Raw genomic sequence first — 11,555 nt, forward strand, 5'->3', positions numbered from 1 at the left:
ACAATAGTTCTGCCTGGGCCAGAAGGGCCTGGTGACGTAAGCTTAATGTGTTGCTATCTGAAAGTATACGGGAGAGTGTTTTCAGCTCGTGTTTCAGTCCGAGCGTGTCAAAGGGTGCGTTCGGAAATGCACACCAGGTGTGTGCTCAGTGTAATGAGTGCCTAAACCCAACCCTAATCCTAACCCTAACCTCAGTAAAACTATGCCTAAACCCAACCCTAACCCTAACCCTAACCTCAGTAAAACTATGCCTGAAACTAACCCTAACCCTAACCCTAACCAGAACCAGTGTTATGTATATGTTTGTTTGTAAAAAAAATATATATATATATATATATATATATATTATGAAATATAAATGTCTTCATCAGGCAAGTGCAGGGCTAGCAGAGAAGGCTTTGCTAGCCCTGACAGACCTCCACTGCTATACAATATACATAACACTATAACACTATAAAAGCAAAGAAAAAAAAAGAAAAGAAAAGAAAAGAAAAGAAAAGAAAAGAATAGAAAAGAGAAAATAAAGTGAATAATGGTGAGCCTGTGTCTGCGGCAGCAGCAGTGTTGGGAGTAACAAGTTACAAGTAACGCTGTTAATGTAATCACTTCTTTAGTAACATAGTAACAACACGTTAGTTTTGCAATAGAGTAATTGCATACTAAGTTAACTAACCTAACCCTTTTTACTTTACATACTTAGTTACATTGAAGACCTACAGTATATTTCCATGTTCCTTCTGTTGCCACAAGGGAAAAGGAAAACAGAACAATTTGCTTTTCCATTCTCATGATAAGTGGAAACAATTCTTTTGTATGATTCCAGAAGTCTTCACCACAGAGCAGAGTCTCCAACACCCAGCTGTGTGTCTATGAAGAGTGATGCGTCTAAAGGACGTCCTCCTGATTTCAGTGAACCTGGACCTCCACACACACAGTATGTCAATCCTCAAACTATACACAACACCACTAGAATAACATAGTTATGCAATCATTTGGCCAACGTTATTCTAAGGCTGAGATATTGCAACAACCCACACATCAATCTAACAAAATGGAAAACAAAACAAAAGTCTAATCTATCTAAATCTATCTGATATTCAAATGGCATAGTGTGCCCACTTATTTCTAGCCTGACAAAGAAAACATCTGTCAGATTACAACTTTTAACTAACCAATCCAGTCTAAGCTTCACTAGACTGACTCTTGGTTGTTTTTAGGATTGGTTTAAAAAAATATATTGTACTTGTTTATACAGCTCTCAAAGGTCTGGCACCTTCGTACCATGACTGCCTGACTAGATATGTTCCAAACATTCATACGTCTATGACTGTCTGACTAGATATGTTCCAAACATTCACACCTCTATGACTGACTAGATATGTTCCAAACCGCCCCTCAGGTCTTCTAGTGCTGATCTAACCTTTTAATTCTCATGATAAATGTATACACGTTTGTATGATTCCAGAAGTCACAGAGCAGAGTCTCCAACACCCAGCTGTGTGTCTATGAAGAGTGACTGGTCTAAATTTGAACCTCCTAACTTCAGTGAACCTGGACCTCCACACACACAGTATGTCAATCCTCCTCTACAATTTATAACACTATACAATATACACAACAATAACACTATACAATGTACACAACGCTACTAAAACAACATATTTGATAACATAATTGGTCAATTATTTGACCAAGGTCATTATATGGTAATTCAAGTTTATTAAGGCTGAGATATCGTTACGACTAGGGATGTAAAAAAAAAATGAAAATCTACTCATGCTCACCACGACTCAAAAATGTATGAGTCGATTCTTTTTATTTTTGTATTTTTTTCTAAAGTTTTTCCCCCAAAAATGTTTTAATCGCTCGTTCAAAAACGTTATAAGCGTTAATGTTTTCCAAATGTAAGAGGACCGGTGGGTGTGTCTCTGTGTCGGGGACGAGTGAATGTCTGTGTTGTGCATGCATGCATCGCAGATTCGCGTGCATACGGCGCTAGTCAGGTCCGCAGACTACAGGTTGAGAAACGCTGCTGGTCTGTTCGTCTGCACGCGTCATAGCAGTGCGCGCTGACTGGATGTGTTTTGTTTACATGCCTGTGTGTGCGCATGCATGCTTGACACGAAAGCTCGCTTGTTAATGGCAGCGTCGCCTCGTGTGCAGTGATTTTGTCAAGATTGACAATAAAACAACACAAAATACACCACTCGTCGTTAATGCGACACACCCGTGGACGCGGTCGGGGACGGAGTGCGAGGCACGGAGGCAGACCAAAGCTCCACATTTGTTACACTAGCCTGGGTTGCCAGCCAGAACGCTCCCACTACTTTCCATGGACTTTGTCACTCCGCTTCTAGTCTCTAGAGAACAGACTCAGTGCTAACGCAAGGAAGAGCAATGATTTATTATAATTATTATTAGGGCTTTGATGCAAGTTCTGATGGGTGCAGCTGCATAAGTTGTGTTGCTTAAAGTAATGTGCCGTTGTGCTCTCCTCTCAGCTGCTGCTTAGCCTGAAAAAAAGTGAAAAAAAAGTCGATTGACTTGTCGATTTTCGCCCTCGGCGCGCCGATTCGTAAATAATGCGTTGATTAACATCCCTAGTTACGACCATCCTTAAATGGGAAGTTGGAGGTAACACGTTACAAGTAACACTGTTACTGTAATCACTGTTACTGTAATCACTTTACCTTTTTAGTAACGGAGTAACATAACACGTTAGCTTTGCAACAGAGTAATTGTTTACTCAGTTACTTTTTTCCCAAAATCAATGGTGTTACATCTATTCCATGTTCCTTCTGTTGCCTCAAGGGAAAAAGAAAACAGAAACAATCAGCCTTTTCATTCTCATGATAATTTTAGAAACATATTTTTGTATGATTCCAGAAGTCACAGAGCAGAGTCTCCAACACCCAGCTGTGTGTCTATGAAGAGTGACTGGTCTAAAGGACGTCCTCCTGACTTCAGTGAACCTGGACCTCCACACACACAGTATGTCAATCCTTTTATTTACAGTAATGATGTGAAGATCGGATCGGTGATCAGGGATCGAATCGGGGTGAAAAAGATCGGAAACATTAGTAGAATAAAATAGAATTAAAATGATGCAATCATTTGGCTAAGCTCGTTTTTTGGTTAATTAATGGCAGAGATATTGCTATTACCCACACATCCATCCCTAAATGTAAAAAAAAAAGTCTAATCTATCTAAATCAAAGAAAACAACTGACAGATTACAACTTGTTGAAAATGAAAACAACTGACAGATTAAAACTTGTTCAAAATGCAGCAGCCAGAGTTTTAACTGAAACTAAGATGAGAGAACATAATTATTACTCCATTTTTAACTTCACTGATTCCTGATTTAAAACATCTTTTACTTGTTTATAAAGCTCTCAAATGTTTGGCACCTACGACTGCCATTATACATTATCAGCATCCTTTATTGTAAACATTTCATCACATTTGAACTGAGCCTTTTCATACAATACACACACAACACCAAAACAATCACCACATGACACACAGACATGCACACACAGCAAATATAAACAGGCAAATAGCCTACCTCCAAGCTTACACAATGCAGTGTGAGCTTGTAGATAGGATATTATATGATATACATGTTTTGGAGTATATGGCGGACAAGTGCGGTTAACTCTGATATAATAATGCAAATTGATATTATATAAGTCATTGTCTATATTCATAATAAGTTGTTGTTTGTTTAATTGTGAATTGTGATGTTGTGAGTTAATTTGAAATATCTGGATCCCGGGCCGAGGCATCAGCCCAGTCAGAGCTGATCTGACATCTCACATGGACAAGAACAAACATGTGACACAAACACAGCAGCCTCATTGGACAATAGTTCTGCCTGGGCCAGAAGGGCCTGCTGACGTAAGCTTAATGTGTTGCTATCTGAAAGTATACGGGAGAGTGTTTTCAGCTCATGTTTCAGTCCGAGTGTGTCAAAGGGTGCGTTCGGAAATGCACACCAGGTGTGTGCTCAGTGTAATGAGTGCCTAAACCCAACCCTAATCCTAACCCTAACCTCAGTAAAACTATGCCTAAACCCAACCCTAACCCTAACCCTAACCTCAGTAAAACTATGCCTGAAACTAACCCTAACCCTAACCAGAACCGGTGTTATGTATATGTTTGTTTGTAAAAAAAAATATATATATATTATGAAATATAAATGTCTTCATCAGGCAAGTGCAGGGCTAGCAGAGAAGGCTTTGCTAGCCCTGACAGACCTCCACTGCTATACAATATACATAACACTATAACACTAGAAAAGCAAAGAAAAAAAATGAAAAGAAAAGAAAAGAAAAGAAAAGAAAAGAAAAGAAAAGAGAAAAGAAAATGAATAATGGTGAGCCTGTGTCTGCGGCAGCAGCAGTGTTGGGAGTAACAAGTTACAAGTAACGCTGTTAATGTAATCACTTCTTTAGTAACATAGTAACATAACACGTTAGTTTTGCAATAGAGTAATTGCATACTAAGTTAACTAACCTAACCCTTTTTACTTTACATACTTAGTTACATTGAAGACCTACAGTATATTTCCATGTTCCTTCTGTTGCCACAAGGGAAAAGGAAAACAGAACAATTTGCTTTTCCATTCTCATGATAAGTGGAACAATTCTTTTGTATGATTCCAGAAGTCTTCACCACAGAGCAGAGTCTCCAACACCCAGCTGTGTGTCTATGAAGAGTGACCACTCTAAAGGACGTCCTCCTGATTTCAGTGAACCTGGACCTCCACACACACAGTCTGTCAATCCTCACAATATACACAACACCACTAGAATAACATGGTTATGCAATCATTTGGCCAACGTTATTTGGTTCATTAATGGTTACTAGAAGCTGGGCCGCCCTTCGGGCGGCCCAGCGTCTAGTCGGCGACCTGGCCAACTCGGAACAACGTAAATAGGGAATGAATGCCCCGCCCTTTAATGCAAACCCCATTATACCTGTTGTCATAGGACCCGTTTTGACCATCTGTTTGCCTGTGTCCATTTATGCCCATATATGGAGATATCTGTTATCTGTCTGTCTGTCAGCGTCCATTTTATGTCCATATATGGAGATCACTGCAGATATAGTTCTGGGTCCATTTTATGCCCATATATGCCCATATATGGAGATATCTGTCTATTTGCGTCCATTTCACGCCCATATATGGAGATCTCTGAATCTGTCTGTCTGTGTCCCTTTATGCCCGTATATGGAGATCTTTGTGATTCTGCGTAAATTTTATGCCCATATATGCCATTTGCGTCCATTTTATGCCCATTTATGGAGATCTCTGTATCCGTCTGTCTGTGTGTCTGTCTGTGTCCCTTTATGCCGTATGAGATCTCTGAATCTGTCTGTCTGTGTCCCTTTATCCATTTTATGCCCATATATGGGGGCATTCATTTTATGCCCATATATGGAGAACGCGCGTGCCCGTGGGACGAACGGTTCTCATATGGGGGCATTCATTTTATGCCCATATATGGAGAACGCGCGTGCCCGTGGGACGAACGGTTCTCGAGATACGCGGATTACCTACATACATACACACTCACAGAGATTTTTTGTTGACTCATGTGGCGTACGTCTGCCCATATATGCCCATATATGGAGATATCTGTCTATTTGCGTCCATTTCATGCCCATATATGGAGATCTCTGAATCTGTCTGTCTGTGTCCCTTTATCCATTTTATGCCCATATATGGGGGCATTCATTTTATGCCCATATATGGAGAACGCGCGTGCCCGTGGGACGGAACGCGCGTGCCCGTGGGACGAACGGTTCTCGGAGATCTCTGAATCTGTCTGTCTGTGTCCCTTTATCCATTTTATGCCCATATATGGGGGCATTCATTTTATGCCCATATATGGAGAACGCGCGTGCCCGTGGGACGGAACGCGCGTGCCCGTGGGACGAACGGTTCTCATATGGGGGCATTCATTTTATGCCCATATGGAGAACGCGCGTGCCCGTGGGACGAACGGTTCTCGAGATACGTGGATTACCTACATACATACACACTCACAGAGATTTTTTGTTGACTCATGTGGCGTACGTGATGTCAGAGCCTTTTATGAAGTGATGTCACAATGAGTCAGAGCTTTCGCCGATTTCCTCAGAAACAGCCTGATGTCAACAATCAACCCCGCATAAGGAGATTCCGAACGTTTCGCGCCGGTTTGGGAAAACCGCGCGTCGGGTCGGGTCGAGACCCGGCACTGCACTCCGTGCCGCGGCGGGGAACGCGCGTGCCGAATCTGAAGCCGGTGGGACGAACGGTTCTCGAGATACGCGGATTACAAACACACACACACACACGCAGAGACTTCTCGCATTTATAGATAGATTAAGGCTGAGATATTGCTACGACCCACACATCTATCTAACAAAATGGAAAACAAAACAAAAGTCTAATCTATCTAAATCTATCCTATATTCAAATGGTCTAGTGTGCCACTTATTTCTAGCCTGCCAAAGAAAACAACTGACAGATTACATTACAACTTTTAACTAACTACTCCAGTCTAAGCTTCACTAGACTGACTATTGGTTGTTTTTAGGATTGGTTTAAAAATATATATTTTACTTGTTTATAAAGCTCTCAAAGTTTTGGCACCTTCGTACCTCCATGACTGCCTGCCTAGATATGTTCCAAACCTTCATACGTCTAAGACTGACTAGATATGTTCTAAACCGCCCCTCAGGTCTGATCTAACTTTTTAATTCTCATGATAAATGTCTAAACTTTTGTATGATTCTAGAAGTCACAGAGCAGAGTCTCCAACACCCAGCTGTGTGTCTATGAAGAGTGACCGGTCTAAATTTGAACCTCCTCTCTTCAGTGATGAACCTGGACCTCCACACACACAGTATGTCAATCCTCCTGTACAATTTATAACACTATACACAACAATAACACTATACAATGTACACAATGCTACTAAAACAACATATTTAATAACATAATTGGCCAATAATTTGACCAAGGTCATTATATGGTTAATTCAAGTTTATTAAGGCTGAGATATCGTTACAACCATCCTTAAATGGGAAATAATATAATGTGAATAATGGTCAGCCTCTGCCTGCAGCAGTGTTGGAGGTAACATGTTAGAAGTAACACTGTTACTGTAATCACTGTTACTGTAATCACTGTTACTGTAATCACTTTACCTTTTTATTAACAGAGTAACATAATGTGTTAGTTTTGCAACAGAGTAATTGTTTACTCAGTTACTGTTTTCTCAAAATCAATGTTGTTACTTAGTTACATCTATTCTGTAAACAGAAACAATTAGCCTTTTCATTGATTCCAGAAGTCACAGAGCAGAGTCTCCAACACCCAGCTGTGTGTCTATGACGAGTGATGCGTCTAAAGGACGCCCTCCTGATTTCAGTGAACCTGGACCTCCACACACACAGTATGTCAATCCTTTTATTTACAGTAAGGATGTGAAGATCGGATCGGGTGATCGGGGATCGGATCGGGGTGAAAAAGATCGGCAACATTAGAACAGTAGAATAAAATAGAATTAAAATGATGCAATCATTTGGCTAAGCTAGTTTTTTTAATTAATGGCTGAGATATTGCTATTACCCACACATCCATCCAAAATGGGAAAAAAAAGTCTAATCTATCTAAATCTATCCTATATTAAAATGGCCGAGTGCCCATTTCCTTCTGGCCTTCCAAAAAAAACAACTGACAGATTACAACTTGTTCAAAATGAAAACAACTGACAGATTACAATTTGTTCAAAATGAAAACAACTGACAGATTACAACTTGTTCAAAATGCAGCAGCCAGAGTTTTAACTAAAACTAAGATGAGAGAACATAATTACTACTCCAGTTTAACTTCATTGCACTGACTCCTGCTTGTTTTTAGGATTGATTTAAAACATATTTTACTTGTTTATAAAGCTCTCAAATGTCTGGCACCTCGTGATGCCTGCCTAGATATGTTCCAAACCACCCCTCAGGTCTTCTAGTGCTGACCTGGACCTTTTCATTCACATGATAAATGTATGCATTTGTTAGCCTGATCTCAGACTCAGCTCACGCAGTAGTCTGAAACAGTGCCCTATTCTGAGCGATTTACGGGGGAGGGACTTTTTTACGAGCGTGCACGCGCGCAAGTGATCGCGACGCACGGTGATCGAGACGCATGGTGGACACGACGCACGGTCGTGGAGTGTGTGTCTGATTGTGTGTGTGTCTCTGTCAGTGACTGCTTCCACACAGAACTGCGACCAGAAACATGTAATCAACATTAACAGCTTGGTGAAATCAGCGCGTGTGCACACGCGTGCGTGTGTGCCTTCCTCAGCCTGCCTGTGTGTGAACTAGAGCTGTGAACGAATATTCTATATTCGAATATTCCTTCGAATGTTAACAATAAAAGAATATTCAAAAGTAAAAAATTGAGCTTCGAATTATTTTATATTTAATTAAAACAAATCTGCCGCACTTTTCGCGAGATTCAGGGCGCATGTAACGTTAAAAGGTGGCTGGTCTCGCGAGGCAGAAGTCTCCATTCGCCACTGCAAAAGTGGGCTGATCTATAAGTCCACAATGCGTCGCTGATCCAATGCGTTGTGGGCTTGTAGATTAAGGGTGCATGTTTAGCGACACCGACATACAGCGAAGAATAAACCTCCAGCTGCTTAACTTTCCCTTCACACTGACCGTCCGTCCTCCGCCTAGCAGACACAGTGCTTTGCCTCTTGAGTTAAACATGCTCACGTTTAAACACACAATGTAACTTTAATTGATTCAGAATGATAACGAGTCAAGCTGAAACGGGCGACTCATTTGGTAGTGACGGGAAGGCAGACAACGAGACTTCTCCACCGAAAACACAATGTAAAAAAGCATGGATTTCTTTTCTCACGAGTCTGCCTGCACGCAGCCACGTTCACGGTAAAACTCCCTCCGTCACACTCTTGTAGACTACCTAATCTGGTTCAAACCAAAACATAATCCATTGGTGTGATTATAATTGCTCGTTTCATGTCGTGGTTGTTCCACTTCAAACTTCCATCACAGCTGCTGTGACGCTTCGCATATACGATGCGATGCTGCTCTGCGCTTTTACCAACGCCAGGCACGTGCACACAGACATCAAACGGGGCTTGAGCCCCTGCCCTTTTAAGAGAGAATTGTCCACCAAAGGGCCCTTTTAGAAATGTCAGCCCCTGCCTCTCTTAACATTCTCTGCACGTCCCTGACCAACGCGGACCTGCAAGACCACCAGTAAAGCGATAGAAGCGACTGTCTAGAATAAACAGCTTCAGGTTTGGGGGGTCGCGAATGTCGCCTAATACAGGTCTATTGATATGCAAATAGGCTTGTTTCTTTGTTAACGCGCGACCCAAGAAAACGGCAACAATGGCTGTATTGGTGTGAATATAACATGTAAAAAAAAAAAAAGCTCCAAAGCTCCGAATTGCGAATGCTTCGAATTTCTCTACTTATTTGAATATTCGAATTTATTCGAATCAACGGTGGATTTTTGACCGAATATTCAAATGCCATTTTTGGCAAATTTTGACAGGCCTAGTGTGAACTTCGTTTGAATCGTTTCAACTGCTGTGCGGATTGGATATTCGTTAGACCCACCCCCCGCGCTCATTGGAGGAGCCGAAAATAAATGCCAATTGATGTACTCAGCTCCAGACCAGAGAAAGAGTCCACTCTGAGAGTGGGTGGGGTCTATGGTCTGGAAGCAGGCTATGCATTTGTATGATTCCAGAAGTCACAGAGCAGAGTCTCCAACACCCAGCTGTGTGTCTATGAAGAGTGACTGGTCTAAAGGAGAATCTATAGTATTATTAACATGATCCAATGTCTGCCTCAGACCAGCTGTTCGCTCTGTTGTTGCAACAGTGGCATCTCCCTGCTCTTCTATTGGGATATTTCTGTGGTCTAGTAGGACCCCTGTTGGTTGACAAGAGCAACTGCATGTATCTGCATGTACGTAGTCTCAGCATTATGTTGGTGATATTGTTGCCTCATAGCAGGTTCATAATTAATATTTGAAGTTAATCACCCTATGTCAATGGCATATTGATGATAGAGAACCAGTCTGCTTCTGAACAAACATTATGGACACAAGACATTAACTATCAGCATCCTTTATTGTAAACATTTCATCCCATTTGCACTGTTCCTTTTCTTACAGTACACACACACACACACACACACACACACACACACACACACACACACACACACACACACACACACACACACACACACACACACACACACACACACACACAACTGGAGGAAACCATTCTAGTCACCAACCTAATCATCAGGAGCAGTTAGGGGTTCAGAGTCTTGCTCAAGGACTCTTCCACACTAACTCTGGGGGAGCCCGGGATCGAACTTCTGTTGATTCCCTTTGGGAACTCTCTGTGTTCTAAGACGGCAACTCTACCCCTGAGACAATCCCTGCTTCATGTTTATATTGTCATGGTGGCGCTAAACCAGCCCACTTTACATTTAGGCCTATAAGTCTTGAACCATCGGTCAAAGACTGATACTGTATCCAACCTGGCCTGGTGGAGATATGCTCTCTGTTCTACTTATTCTCATGTCATTTTGGACAGTCATGGTGTCACATGTCATTTACATGTTCTGTTCCCAGTCTGGTTCTGTACAAACATTATGGATACAAGACATTAACTATCAGTCTGGTTCTATACAACATTATGGACACAAGACATTAACTATCAGTCTAGTTCTGTACAAACATTATGGACACAAGACATTAACTATCAGTCTAGTTCTGTACAACATTATGGACACAAGACATTAACTATCAGTCTAGTTCTGTACAACATTATGGACACAAGACATTAACTATCAGTCTAGTTCTGTACAACATTATGGACACAAGACATTAACTATCAGTCTAGTTCTGTACAACATTATGGACACAAGACATTAACTATCAGTCTGGTTCTGTACCAACATTATGGACACAAGACATTAACTATAAGCATCCTTTATTGTAAACATTTCATCACATTTGCACTGAGCCTTTTCATACAGTACACACAACACCGAAACAATGTCATCACATTACACACCAGCATGCGTGCACACACAGCAAATATAGACAGGCAAATAGCCTACCTGCAAGCAACACATTGCTGTGTGAGCTTGTAGATAGGCTATTTAATATATGATATACGTTTTGGCGACTAAAGTGTTGAGTATGTTTCCTTGGAGTGATATTGATACATATTGATATTATTAAGTCATTGTCTATATTCATAATAAGTTGTCTTCTCCTCCACAGAGAGAGGGATATTAAATGTACATATTAAATACTATTATACAGTAATATAATGTCTTAATGTCTCCACAGAGAGAGGGAGAGGAGTGGTGTTGTTGTGACAGAGCAGGCGTCCAGGTGTTCAGTGTGTGAGGAGGTTCTGACAGATCCAGTCTCTAGCAGCTGTGGACACTGGTTCTGCAGACAGTGCATCACCTCATACTGGAAGCAGTCTGCT

The sequence above is a fragment of the Nannobrachium achirus genome (assembly GCF_963921795.1).
Source record: "Nannobrachium achirus genome assembly, chromosome: 10".
NCBI lineage: Eukaryota > Metazoa > Chordata > Actinopteri > Myctophiformes > Myctophidae > Nannobrachium > Nannobrachium achirus.